Source organism: Tetrao urogallus (genome assembly GCF_951394365.1).
Source record: "Tetrao urogallus genome assembly, chromosome: 2".
Taxonomy (NCBI): Eukaryota; Metazoa; Chordata; class Aves; order Galliformes; family Phasianidae; genus Tetrao; species Tetrao urogallus.
Genome location: NC_136814.1, coordinates 107,004,331 through 107,017,655, shown reverse-complemented (window position 1 = coordinate 107,017,655; position 13,325 = coordinate 107,004,331).

The window sequence follows — 13,325 nt, the reverse complement described above, 5'->3', positions numbered from 1 at the left end:
TATGAGTGAGAATGAACTCTTTGCTCTTGCTTTCTTGAGCTAGTGGAGGCAGTGGTGAATCTGAGTTCTAGCATGGGATTCTCTTCCTGATTAATGTGTCTGAATTAGGGTGTTTATGTAAAGATATCTGAAAACCCAACACAAGCTTAACTGAGTCAGCTGGGTCCATAGTGCTTATTAATTAGGGTGCTGGATATTGAACATCCAAGTCAGGCTATTAGATATGAAGTGGGACATACAAGAGAACAGGTTTTATTGTAATATCCTATGTCATTATAAATGGCACTAAGCATTTGTGGCTGAGCACTTGAATTGAAATCTTGGTTAACACAGTGATACTGGACAACAATTCATCTCCTGTTATGGTAGACTTTAAAGCAATGTATATTGTGCTAAGGCCCAGGGATCTTGCATGGTTTTTTCTGAGGCCCATTGACACACTCTCAAAATCTTCTAGGACTCAGTTGCATTCACACAGACCAAAATTGCCAACAAGGAGTCAGGATGTGTCTGTCTCATTCTGGGGGGTAGGAGAGTTTAAAGCATGCAAGTGGACAGATTAGCTCTGTTGGAAAGATGACCCTGGCATGGCTCTAAGATTATACTGATTAGATCTCTACTGACAAAGTAGTAGAAACAGTTCCCTTGCATGTTTATACACCTGCATGTTCACATCAAAGCTCAGAGTCTTAATCTTGAACCCAATCCCACTCCTAGGACTGTCTGTGCTTCAGTTCTTTTCAGCACTATTTCTTTATCTATTCATACTGGCAGATTTTTGAATAAGAAGGTCGTTTATTGAAGCTGTGATATCACAATTGCTCTTACTTGATCAGAGTGGTCTGGTGAAGGATGGTGACCTTCCATATACATACTCCTACATACACATACATTCCTATTCTCTCTCATACTGTTTTTTATTTTTTTTTTTTGTTGTTTTTTTTTTGGTTTGCTGCATGATTTGCCTAAACAGCAATCCTATTCCTCTTTAGCAAGGTCAGTCTGGGGATCCAGTTCACTGTGAGGCTGCACAACAGCAGAGGAAGGGGCAGAGCAACATGGCCTAGGTTGAGGTCACCAGTTCCTGTGACCATGTGTGCTGACAGTGACTTAGAGTGGACCACAGAGTGAAGATGTAGGACACCTACATCCTACCTTCCTGAGACTGGAATGTTTCAAGGAAGATAAGAAAAAGGAGAAAAAAACCTTAAATGATTCGTCAAAAATTGTTTTATAATTCCCATGCAACGATGAAGAAAGCAATGAAAACATGTTTTAAGCTCTTTTAACAGGAATAGTCTTTTCTTGTAATTTTCTTGACAACTCATTCACTCTCTTTCTCTCTCTTTTTGCTCATTTACTCATTATGTTTAATAGTTAAATAACATCAGAAATAAACAGAAAAAATGGTCGCTGAGTAGAAGTGCAAACAAGCACATCCATGCTTAACATAGAGTTCAATTCTTTCTGGTTTCAGACCTTCTAGTTTAAGTGATGCAAAGTGATAATTGGAAGTATCAGCACTGAAACTTCTTCCACAGGGAAAAAGAAGTTTAACGCATACTAATAATCTGCATTTAGGATTGTAAATTAGGATTAGGATTACATTAGCCATTCAGTTTACTTTTCTGCTGAAAAAAAAAGGAGAATTTTCAGTCTCTCTTCTGTGCATTAATCTCAAGTCAGTGGGATATTCAGAATTTGCACCACTGTAAGTGGGATTTTACGTCAATCCATTCATTTCACTGCAGTTGCTCCTGATTTACACTGGCAGCAAATGTTTTTCCACATCACTAAGAGATGGAATTCTATTTAAGACAGATTTATTTCACTGGAAATTGAAATAAATTCTTCCTATAAATGCTATATTAGAAAACAAAACCCCAAAACCTCCTTCCCTTCCCCCCATCCCATCTCCTCTTTACAATGCTGAAGGTAATGAAGCAAAAGTCATTGCTACAGATCTAAACATGACAATTTGGCACATTTTATTTCCTTAGTTCAGCTGAATTTGTTATTCTCATACGATTCTATAATTGCCTTTTTCTTTTCCCCAGCCATCAAGTTCACACAGGTAGAAGAAAGGCTGCTTTAGATCTGAACTTGATGCTGGAGGTTGCAAAGATTATGTAATACAACTCAAAAAGCTTTACAAACTGTTCAAATAGCAGAACATTTCTAGTAGAGTGAAGGAACATAAAAGTGAAACCAAACAAACCCAAACCATTTTGCAATTACTGACACAATTGCACACTGGCAGAAATGTGAAAAAACAACGGCAGTGGAGTGGTGGATTTGTTCTTTTTCTTTCTCTAATTTTTGTCCTTTTTTTTCTTTTTTTTCTTCTTTCCCTTAGTACCAATAAAATAAATGCATCTCAGTTCTCAAAACAACTGAATACATGTCTGCTTTCCCTGCCTTAATGCTTTCCTTCATATTGATAGTACCAGCAAAAGATAAAATAGCGTTAGCGCCAAGTGTAAATTAAATGATGGATGTTACAGTTCCCTTTTTCTGAATCTAACTCTTTAAACCTCAGTTTAGAAGCCTAAATGTGGAATGAGGGACTATGTCCTGTTTCTCCCTGCTGGGTTCATTTAGGATAAAACCCAGGCTGTCCTGCATTTTAGTTGGAGACTTGCACACAGTGGGGGTGATTGGACTTTCTCTGCCCAAGGCACAACATATGCTACTTCCCATCACTTTAATAGGCATTAGTTCCGCAGACAGCACTGGTCAAATGTACATTATTCACAATCACTTTAATGCAAATATGCAAGGATGAGAGAGAAAATATGTCACAAAGAAAGAATCGGCCATTTCCGTTCTTTTTTTGATTTTCCTCTTTTATCACAGTATCTCTTCTTCTTTCATCACATCTGCCTACCTAGATCTGCGCTTATCTATGTAATCGTTTGAGCTTCTAGAGGTTTGTTTTATTTCTATGGAGGATCTCAGTGTTGGTTGAAAGTCTTTAGATACAAAATACCAATTTTACACTTCTAAAGGTTCTGTCTATTGTTATTCTTAGCACTCACAGGAACAATGGGTTATTTTCTTTTGTCAGCCTCTTTTTCAGAAGATTCATTCTAAATGTTATTTGTATTATGTATGTTCTTATGGATCCTTTCTTGCACACTCAGAATGACCCACGTCTGTTACATATGATGATTCCTAATTAAAATATTATTACCAGAATGCCATCCATGTGATTCTGTAAAGATGAGAAATAGTTTTGTGTTCTTTGTAGTTACATCATGACCTCTTTACCTAATTTTCAGCTGTATAAATTACACATTGTGCTCTTCATGCTGCCACTGTGATGTAAATCCAACTAAGGTACTGAGATTCTTAATATCTACCTTTCTGTCTGTCCATCTATATTTCTTTCCTTGTTGTAGGTCCAGAACTGATATGAAACGAGTGCTACTTCTGCTGTGACAATCTCATCCCAAGGCTGACAACCCTAAAAATAAACTGAATAGAATTCAGCAGCACCTAGCAGTTGTCAGCTTCCCAAATAAAATTCAATGGATGTTTGGACTGAGTACTGAGAGAAAATCTAAGCTTAGCAGGCATTTGAAAGAAATACGGAGCTGTTGCTTGATGACAGCCAGAATCAATGTAATCTTTGTATCCAATCCACGGTATTCCTTAAGAAAGGAGTTGTTCCTCCCCATCTAATAATCTGGTCCAGTGGTAAAATCTTGACCAAACTCCAAATGAGCTATAGTGGCCATACGCACAACTAGGGTTACCTATCCATGGAGGTTGCCTGTTGTGTTGGAAGGCTCTTTAACAAAGAGGAAGAGACATAAGGACCAGTGATCTTATGGAGGGTAATCCAAACCTCAGAGCTTTAGTTGAGAGCCCATCTGAACCATCAGGATAACTTTCCAGGGGAAGAAGTGATTTCAGCAATTATTCATTTTTCAAGGCTGTTTGTTTTCCCTTAGAAGACATTCAGATTCTACCACAGGTTCTTGGAGTCATGGCAGGAGCTTAAATGGGAAGTTTTGGAATCACAGTATGAACTGTGAACATTGTGGAATAAAAAAGCCAGACTTATGGATTCCTTGTAAGCACTGGATTAGAAAAGCAAAGTAATTCTGTTTAATCTGTGAATGCCAACAATGCATTTTTTAAATAGATACATTCACGTAAGATAATTTAATTCATACAAAATTGAATTTTCTGAAGAAAATTTCACACACAGACACACAATGCTATCATTTTATTAGTTCTAGTAATGTCAAAAGAGTAGGCATTAATTCTGAAATCATAGAACCATGGAAGAATCAAGGTTGGAAAAGACCTCCAAGATCTTCCAGTTCAACCATCCACCTATCACCATTATCTCCCCAGTGAACCATGTCCTTTACTACAATGTCTAACTCTTTCTGAATCACCTCCAGGGATGTATGTAACGTTGCAAGTAAAAGTAAAAAGTAACATCAAGTTTATTTTCTAATAGGTGACTTTCAAGGGCACATTTCTGCACCGATGCTCACAGCTATTTAGTACAGAAGCAAACACAAAACAGTAGATGTGCACACATATGTTGAAACCCAGACAAAGACTTTGGTCTTTTGCAGCATTTCTTTAAAAAATAGTACTTAGCACTTCATAGGGTATTGAATGACAGCAATATGATGGATAAAACTTGGTTAATTTTGATCACCCAGTGTTACTTTGCAGTAAGCTCACTGGAATCCATCCAGATATAAACCAGTAGAAAGGGAAAAGCTCTTCTGCTTTTATTTTTTGCATATCATCATCTCATACAGACCATAATCGGGACTGGCCCAGTGCCAAACACCAGGGAGTCGTGGTCAGTGATCTGTGTGTTTTGCTGGCCTACTGAAATAAATTCCATCAATTTCTGTAAAGAACAGTAACAAGGAGCAAAGCAGGAAGCGTTGCATCTGGATACCTTTAACTTCTTAGCCCAAATGGTCTGATGCCCAGTTACATCTGGATTAGCTAAGAGCTGCTTTTGTATTATTTCTAACAATCCTTGTCCTCTCTGCGCACATAACAAGGTGTTTTATTGGATCTGTCACTATCTCACAGATTTAATAAAAAAAAAAGACAATAAAAATAACATTTGTAATTACTATGCTCCCGCTCCTCCTACTTCCTCTGCAGCTATTTGCTTTGCTTATGTTTCCACCAACAGCATAAGAGTTATATGAGTTTTCTTAAAAAGGTTTGGAAATAGTCAGGCATTGCTACCCCTTGAAGCAATCACTTTATGGACTACTTATATCACGGCATTACTATGCAGTTCAGATGTCAGATATTTACATTGTAGGCTTTTTATTATTAATAGATTTTTCAATTGGGAAAGCCTGTGTTCTCTGAACTTAGTAGGACTTTATCTTTTCTTGCTGGCGATGAGTGATTTATGTGGACAGCTCCTATTAATGCTAATGGAAAGCAAACGCGTAAATCTCTCCACAGCGGATAGATAGCAATCTCAGAAAAGTAGTCCAAGCAAAGCGTGTCTTTGTACGGGGTCTAACTTGCAATTAGCATAAAAGATTGACATCAGCTCTAATTCAGTATTTATATGAGTACTGTTAATCTAAATACTGAATCAAATTAATCCCTTGTGTAACTCCAGTGCCTGCTTTGGAATTTCAGCACCGAAGACTGTGACCTACCCTGTCTTCAAATGTGCAAGCTAAATACAAATGCTCTGGTTTTAAGGGCTGGACTCTGATACCCTTTTCATTCAGGGAGATCTTTGTTAATTAAGCCAACCCACATAGCTCCTATTACGTGATGTGTAAAGTCATTTGAAAATAGAAATTAGTATAGGAGGCTGAAAGAACAATTTGCTCTTTGGGGTTAGGCACCTAAAACGCCATCAGGAGGACAAAATCTTTTGACAAAGTCCTTGAAGAAATAGGACAGGAAAAGGGTGATATGAAAGGGTGTTTCTATGAAAGAAAGTGAAGGTTTAGATAGGGAAATGTAACAAACGAAATAAAAAACAACACAACCAAACACCAAAACAAGGACACCAGCTTTTAGTTGGAAAGCCATCAACATTTTTGGAATGAATTGCTGTTGTTGAGAAGTGTTTTTCTGTATAAAAAAATACTACAAAGAAATGTCAGTGTAGCCAACTCTTGAATGTAGCTATGTTTTAACTGGAGCCCATCACCATTTCACAACATAAAGTAAATAATGTCCAAGGATATACTGATAGAGAAAAAGAGTTTCAAGGGCGAGTCCTGTAGAGCAGGTTCTTGGTGATTCCCATCTCACTGCCACCTGGATTTCAGCTTTAGACGAAACTCAAGGTGTAAACATGGGACACAGTAAGGCACAGACTTACATTTAACTTTTCAAACAAGAGAGTCGCTGAATGGGTGAGATGTACTCTTGTAGACAAGTTGATTAAGACAGAGTAGATAAATTATAGGGAGGTGGACTAAGAAATGATTTAAATACTATACTCAGAGCATTTTGTGATAAGTGAGTCCAGCTGGAGGTGAGTAACTAGTGGGGTGCCCAGAGGTCCATAGTGGGAACAACACTGCTTAACCTCTTCATTAATGTTAGGACTGAATTCACCCTTAGCTTATTTATAAATGATACAAAGCTGGGAGGAGTGGCTGCTGCACCAGATGAGTCTGCAGCCATTCAGTGGGCCTTTGTCAGGCTGAAAAAAACGAGTTGACAGGAACCTGATAAAATTCAGCAGAAGCAAAGGCAAATTTGCCCTTGGGAAGGAGTCATTCCACATACCAGAGTAGAGCGGGTACCAATCTTCTGGAAAGCAGTTCTGCAAATAAGAACCTGAGGATCCTGGTGGAAAAGTTTAATATGAATCAGCAGTGTACTTCAGGGCAAGGAGACCACTAGCATTCTAGACTTCATTAGGAAGTGCAGTGCTGACAGGTTAAACCTGGGGAGATACATTTGGAGTGCTATGGCCAGTTCAGGTCTGCAGAGATCAAGGTAGACATCTGCATATTGGAGTAACTGCAGCAAAGGTCCATTAAGGCAACTAAGGAATTAGAATATCTAACATACTGGTAGAGGATAAGAGAGCCGGGATTATTAATGCTGGAGAAGAGTCAATTTTTTGGGGTTGTTAAAGTAGTGAAGCTATTTGAACTCTGGACCAGATTGCCCAGAAAGGTGCTAGAGTATGCATCCTTGAAGATACACTGAAACTGGCAGGATATGGCCTGGAGATATTTGATCAAGATGACCTTGCTCTGTGCAAGGCCATTCCACTAGATGATACCAGATGCCCCTTCCAACTTCAGCTATTCTGTGACTTTGTGAATCCTTTGGACTCGATTCTACTGCTCACACACTACCTATAGCTGTTGAGAGAAGTAACATAGCATTCCTAGTCTCCATTTGCTATTTTTTCCTCTCCTCAGGTAGGAATTATTTTATATTTTTGACAAATTGCTTACTCTTGTCAATAAATCGGTGAAAACAAAAAGATAGGAGCTGCCTTAAACCAGTTTAGCTATTTCTAGGTACCTGTGCCAATATACACCAATATAGTGTTGGCACATAAAAAAAGCAGCTTCATCACCCTGAATAACTTATGCTTCTAAAAATCTTGGGCTGGGTATGAAATTGGAAGAAGCCTCTCAGTACTGTTCCCAGAGCCATCTAGTTTTACTATGTTTTTGTTAATATACAACCTATTGTAGATGACTGCTTGAACAGGAGGATTGGTCAAGACAATTTCCAAAGGTGCTTTCCAATCATAATGTTTCAGTGACTCTGAGGTCCAGTATGCTCAAGCTTTCCTCCTGGAGAATGACTGCAAATTAAGCTTGTGATTTCTCATGCAGGTGAAAATATACTGCAGAATATGTTTGATTCCTCAACTATTAACAAACGTACTTCAGAGTTCAAGAAGTCAGACTTCAAAACTGTTGCTGCCTTTGACTTCCTTTGGTGTGAGGCAGCTGGCAATTGTGCAATCCCTTGAAATCCCTTTCTCCAGATACTCCCCCAAGACGGGGATATTTAAGAAGAAAGAAAAATAACCACAGCAATCTGGACAAGAAACTGACTGAGAAAACGAAATCTCCTCTCAAAGAAACCATTTCCAATATTTTATTGGCCATAGTTTCAGGTTTAAACAGCATTTACAGCAATTACAGAAATTTTCCCATGGTATCTGGTCCATGATTCTTATCTCTCTGGAGAGGCACTGCAGACCAGTTTGGTGACCTAAGTTAAACATATCTAGTCCCTAAGGCACCTTCATTCCTAGTAAATTAAAGTGTGCCAAAGAACATTCCTGGGCTGTGGAGCAGTTATCTATACATATACAGCATAGAGATGGTCTCTGCTGTGTCAACCAATGCTCTCCCAGTGTTATACACCTGGACCTTGCTCAGAAAGTAACAGACCAGAGAATGATCTGACAAGGTAGATTCAGTGCAGCCAGATTGTTTTGAAGATCAAAAGGATTTAACTGGCACAAACAGACCATACAAGTGGGTCATGGAGTTAGAGAACAAGCTTAATTACACTTTGTTTTAATAGTGTGCTGTAGTCCAACTCCAAGAGAACAGTGCCTGACTCCCAGGGTGCAGCTGGATTTATCCATGGTTGTTTCCAGCATACAAGGTCGCCCTTGGAGAAGCTTAAGAAAAACTGGTTGACTACATGTGTAAATGCTAGCACATTGGTGTGTAGGATTTTACAGGGTCCAAAAACTCTGCTTTGGATGACACAGAGATGAGGAACAAGTATGACTCTACAGGTGTAAGAGACAATGAAGACCCAACCAAACCATGCATTAACCAGATAAAGAATGGAGTTTTGGAGTAAAGCAATGCTTAAATCAAATGCTTCTTTAGCTTCTATCATGATGAAAAGGAAATATTTTTTATAGTTCTCCTTTTAGCTTATCCAGTATGGGCAACTGGATCAAAATATGTAAGCAGCCAGTGAAACATGTCACTCAAACAGACTGGTATATATAAACACAAGAGAGTGATAACCCAAAATTTTAGCAGGTCCTAGGATTTGGGTACTGCTCGAGACACATTTGGCTCTGTATAATCAAAGGAACATCTTTTTCCTGAGGACAGGCTTCCTCCCTGTTTTTACCCAGTCCATATTTCCTGGCATAAGTACAGTCAACACATGCCTTAAAATATCACATTTTCTCATCCTTACTGATTGTTTGCGTGCTTGTAGGCCTTGAAATACTTTTAAGCACATAAGGATCTGAATGTGGAAATCTCTCTCAAATTTCTATCTCCACGATGTTCTTTATGATCCAAAAAGTACTGGTCTGGGATGGTGGAGGACTTCAGTCTTCAGTGGCATCCTGACTGGCAGATAATCAAAGACAACATAGAAACATCAGCTCTTTATCACAGCTTCTATTGCTCAAAACAAGGTATAGAAAGATCCCCAAAGAGGAATATGAAGGAAAGGTCTGTTTGCTATGAGTTAAACGCAAAGTGGGTCTGTTGGGTTCAATATCCTGTGCCTGTATCTAAGGAAATGTATAAAATAGAAGGCCCATGCCAATACTTTCTAATATTTTCCAATATTTCCAATTTCCAATATTTTCATATATCTTGTAACATCTGGCTCTGGAAGCGCTGATTCTTTGTATTTAAATGCTGTCAGTAGATTTTTCTTCCAGTTTCTACCTGTCAGTATTTTTAACGAAGACAACAGTATACTTCAAGAGGAAGTAGTATTCTTTATTCACTTTCCAGCTTTAAGAGAGTGCTTCTCTGTACTAGCAAAAAACAGAGGAACTAAAGAACAGTCTCAAGATGACTTATCGTACTTAGTTCTCAGCTGTAAACATTCAGTTATTCACATAGTCATAGAATCATACAGAATCATAGAATGACTTGAGTTGGAAGGATTGCAAACCACTAAATCAGGCATGTGACCAGGTTGCCCAGGGTCCCATTTAACCTGATCTTAAGCACCTCCACGGGTGGGACATCCACAACTTCTCTGGGCAGCCTGCACCACCACCTGCCCTCCTAGTGGTAGTGCAGAGAAGCCACTGAACATCCACTGCAGGAACTGGTTACTTCTGAAATGTGCTACCTTGTGCACTTGAATGCTATCAGAGTAATGCATGCTCATTATGTGTCTTGATGAACCTCACACCCTTATTTTTGAAAGCAAAACCACTGTCTAGAAAGCCAGTGCTGAAGGAAAACAGACTTTCTACTTTGACTTGATTGACATTATAATTGAATTGAATGGACCTTTTACTTCTAAATATACCTATAGAAATGAGACTGCCACAAAATAGTTTAGCAGCAGGCTGTCACAGCTTGCATTCAAGCACACAACAAGGGTTCAGAAGTTTATAGGCAGATTTAATCCATTTTGTCTCAAATCATCTTTTAAAATTGAAAGTTGTAAAGCATAGAATTAGTTGTGAGACCTCTACCCGTGTATAAAATAGAGTAGCACTCATCCAGGGAAAGTCACATGGCAGGGGAGATTCATCCCATGATTCAGCTGACTCATTTTGATAATTGCACTGTGGGAACTGGTATCCAAACCTGGTGCATAAACTCTTGTTATAGTCAGTGAATATCCAGACCTCAATTCGGATTGACTCAACATAATTATTCAGTGCCATCTGAGACACAAAGATCTGTGAGACACCCATGTGGGAGTGACAGATGTATCTCTGGGCCTGCAGGAGATACATGACTTTCTACAGAGGCAGCTGGATGTGAGATGAGACCTAGGAGCATTTTAGGTGGCATTAATACCTATGTATGAACAGCTAAATCAAAGTGATGCTGGTAGGCGCCTAGAGTTCAACACACCTGGAGCAAGATGCCTACTTCTACATAGGTAGTCTGCAGTTTGGAAACTAAAATTTTGATCTGTTCATCTGCTCTTGATGTTTACATTTCCTAAAGAGGTTATGGATGTCCCATCCCTGGAGGCATTCAAGGCCGCCTGGTCTGGTGGTTGGCAACCCTAAACATAGTATGAGGGTTGAAACTAAATGATCATTGTGGCCCTTTTCAACCCAGGCCATTCTATGCTTCTATGATTACACTAGATGGAAATCCTGTCTTTATTGCCAATAGAGCCATGAAAGCAGGGCAGCTCATACTAGGAAGGCTTACCTGCCTTGGGTCAGCACATTGAGGGTATCAACTGGATCCTCATTGGCTCCCATTCAAATCAGAGCTAGTCCAAATGCAGACACACTCATTACAGGCACCTACATGTAGATGTATGAGTCTGTATCCCACACAGATGTTCCTTGGAATGAAATGATTGTGTTTGAGCCTTGTTTCATAAGGAATTAACTCAGGAAGCCTCATAAAAAGAAATGAAAGAGACTGTTAAGACACTGAATACCTCATTGCTGGTCAGTTTTCATCACTAGCTCTCTGTTTTGCATCCCATTCATCTGCCATTTCACTCACCCATCCTCATACCTTGACAACTTATGCTGTTAAATGTAAGCCCCCAACTCCCTCCCTACCCCATGCTTGAACATATCCAAATTAATTTATTTAAAACACTTTAAAGTCTTCAGTCTTAAATCTTTTTAACAGGAGCCTGTGCTTATTCTATTAAAAAAATTAATCTTCTAGGATGTCTTTAATCAGCCAAGCCATACAAAGACGAAATAATAGCACAATAACTTATAAGACCCTTGGCTTTGAGCTGCCTTTTATAAGCATGGAAGGGAGAATAAAAAAATCAAAAGCAGTAAAAACTTGTATTCTTTCTGTTGGTAGCTCCCTTTCAGAAAATGTTGTGAAAACAATCTCTGTGTGGAGGAAGCAACATACTGAGCAACAAGCCTCAATCACAGGAAGTTCATTTTTTGCCTTGGCGCGTCGCCCAGTGCCATCAGAACTAATTAAAAACAGAGCCACGCTGGTAGGAAGCTCAGTGTTTGGGTTTTACAATAACGGAGCAGCAAACCAGGGGGACGTCTAATGAGAATAGTTTCTGAGTTTGTTTTCTAGCATTGGGCAACTATGTCAATTACTGGAACTACAGCTCAGGGCCAGCAACCATGCTGAGACATGAAAGAGTGTTATTTGCAGTACAGATTGAGCTGCTACTTTGATGCATGTGTTCTGCATGTCACTTGTATACTGGTGCAGTTCCCTGGCTCATGACTAAATAGGAAGAGGCTGATGCCACCTTGCTCTCCTTGTCTGAGGCTAGATCAAATGTTACAAGACAGGGCTTTCCCCCCGGATCATTAGATATGCTCCAGTTAAAAAATGAAATATGTCCTCTTGCAAGGATTCTGTTTGTAATGATGGATCTGACTTGCAAGGGGTATTATCAGCCAGGGATTTAACCCTTGGAAGGTTAGAGGAAAAGACAGATTGACCTGGATATTTTAAAAGATGCAAATCAACCTCCGTGACTCAAACAGGCCCTCTCCCAGCTGCAAACAATAGTGATAAAAAAGAATGCATTTAAAACAGGAGTCCTGCTGCAAAATACCACGTATGCAATTTCTACCCTTACACATATCCTTTTTAATATATTTTTTGTAATAGTTTTATAATTTTTTGAAATATTTTATACCATTTTATTGATTATTGTTAATTTTATAAGCAGAGAAAACAGAAGGGAAAGAACTAAGGGAGTTTGCTTCAAAGACAAAGAAAAGAATTTGTTCTCTATGTCCACTGGGGAAAGGGTGAGAAGCAATGGTCTTAAACTGTAGCAAGGAAGATTTAGATTTGTCATTAGGCAAACTTTATAAGTGTAGGCTAGCACTGCCTCGGGAGGTGGTGGAATCTCCATCACTGGAAGGTTTTAAGAGTAGATTAAGCAAACATATGCCACAAACAGTTTGGTGTAGAAGATCCTGCCTTGCGGGACAAAAGTGGACTAAATGATCCGAGGTCTTGTCCAGTTCTATTTTCTATGCTTAGTTTTACATATTACACCTGAACCTTGGAAATGAAAGATGTAATAAAATAGCAACACTTTGCCTCTCAGGAGCAGTCTTGATCTTAAAGCATTGTAATCAAGAATTTGTATGCCCTAGACTGAAATACTTTCCTCTCTAGTTTAACACATAAGCCACATCTTTGTATATCACATAAATTAAGGCAAACAGCAAACTAAAAAAGGCCAGAATACGGGCCCTGGGCTTACAGTGAGATCAACCATATTGCTAAATGGTTGGTTCACAGCTTTGACCAGCTGGCATTTCTCCAGGTAGTGCCTGGTTCAGGGATGGCTCAGTCCAGGGGCTGTTCCAACAGCCAGGTTGCACGTGGCTATATGTTTGAACATGAGAATTCAGCCATGGATACAAGCTAGACTGTGCTATCTGTCTTTGG